The following is a 1,957-nucleotide window of genomic DNA, read 5'->3' as shown; positions in this document are numbered from 1 at the left end:
AGGGTCCACATGTTTCTAATAATTTACTAATTTTTTTATTTTGGGCCAATTCTATCCATTTTTGACAACTATATAAATACAAATATAGGTTAGCAGAAATTAGTATGGTTATTTTTTTGATATAAACAACTTCTTAAATAACCAGAATATTTAGGTGTATAATATACTTACCTGTTTAAATCTTTTGGAAATTTATGAAATGAGATCGTGGGAGATGATGTCTTATTATAAGTATTACAGTTAGACACTGCACAGACATTTTTGGAGACCATTATTACTACTATTAGAATTAACACCAATGTGAGTATTGCCGATATTATGAACCGAGGAACTTGATAATATTTATGATAAAAAATTAACTATTATTATTATAATATTAGTAATTTAGTATTATAATAATATTATAATCGTATATAGTATTTGTAATTAATATACAAAAAAAGCGGGAATTTATACAAGATTAAGGGGTAAAATAGGCTACTTTTATAACAATCTCGCGGGGCAATGATAACAATTTGTTCGCCACTATTTTAATACAGTGTCCTGAACAAAAAAAATTGTTTTTGCTTAAATATTATTAATAATATACTGTTAACTGTTAAAGTAGGTGCAGTATAGTACATATAATCGAATACAGTATTAAAATATTCACACATTATTACGTGAAAATGCATCGACCATGGGAAGATAACATTCCAAAAGCTGACAACAATCAATTTGAGTTTTTTAATTTTAAAGTTGATATGGAAGTGGATGAAAATAACGAAGAACTTTCATATGAAACAATTGGTAAGTAAAATTATAATTATTATTTTATAAATGCTAAAATAGAATATACTATATATCATAATATTTTCATGTAACGCGAAGAAAATGCTCACTCTGAAGATACTGGTAAAAAAAAATATACAGATTTAGGCTCATATAAACATGTGGATTTAAATGATTTTATAACATACATAAAATACGGTATTTATCCATCATACTTAAAGAATCGGAATGACCAATCAAACTTTCGGAAGCAATGTAAGCCATTTTTAATCCAAAATGAAGTATTATTTTACAAAAAAAATAATACACGCGTTATACTGGACCAAATAGAGAAAGTTCAAATTATGAAGATGATACACAGAGGGTCAGATATTTCTGATGAGGCATCAGCATTATCAGCTCATCGAGGAAGAGATGTAACACAACACTTGATGAAAAAAAGGTAGATAACCCTATAAAATCCTAATAACTTAATTTAAAATTGTATTTATTTAAAAATTGTACTTAGGTATTTTTGGCCACGAATGGCGGACGATGTTAGAGATTATATACAAGAATGAGAAGCTTGTCAAAAAGTGAATACAGCTACATTAAAAGTTATACCAGAGTTAAAATCAGTTGAAGTTCTGAAACAGGTATTATGTCAAACAATATTATAAAATATAAAAATATACCTATAAAAAAAAATTCTAATACATATTTGTCAAGTCTCATCACTGACAATTTTCAATGTATCTGTTCTGTCACCACATATAGGTATACTTGTTGTGCTAAATAGTACAGATTTTGCATATCTAAATAAAATTTTAAAAAAATACATGAGTATAATTATTAATCACATATATTTATAGGGATTAAAAATTATTAATTATATAGTAAGTATAAAGAAAAATTTATATGTAGTCTATTTTAGTGAGTCATAAAAATAAATATAATATTATATAATATAAACTTGAAACCACAGAATTAAATATAAAAAATGGTCATAACTAGGGCTCGGAAGTTGATGCATTTTGCATTTTTTTTTAATTTATGTAGTCATTAATCTATCAAGCTAAAAATCCGATTTAGATGGTCTACTAAAATAATCTGAAATTTTTATTTTGCATTTTTTTGCATTTTTTGCCTTTATTTCTCATTTATATCATTTTATCACGGTCCTACATTTTAAATCATTTTTTTTCGA

This window comes from Acyrthosiphon pisum, chromosome X (assembly GCF_005508785.2).
Source record: "Acyrthosiphon pisum isolate AL4f chromosome X, pea_aphid_22Mar2018_4r6ur, whole genome shotgun sequence".
NCBI classification, from domain to species: Eukaryota; Metazoa; Arthropoda; class Insecta; order Hemiptera; family Aphididae; genus Acyrthosiphon; species Acyrthosiphon pisum.
The sequence above is the reverse complement of the archived record's forward strand: the minus strand, read 5'-3'. Positions refer to the sequence as shown.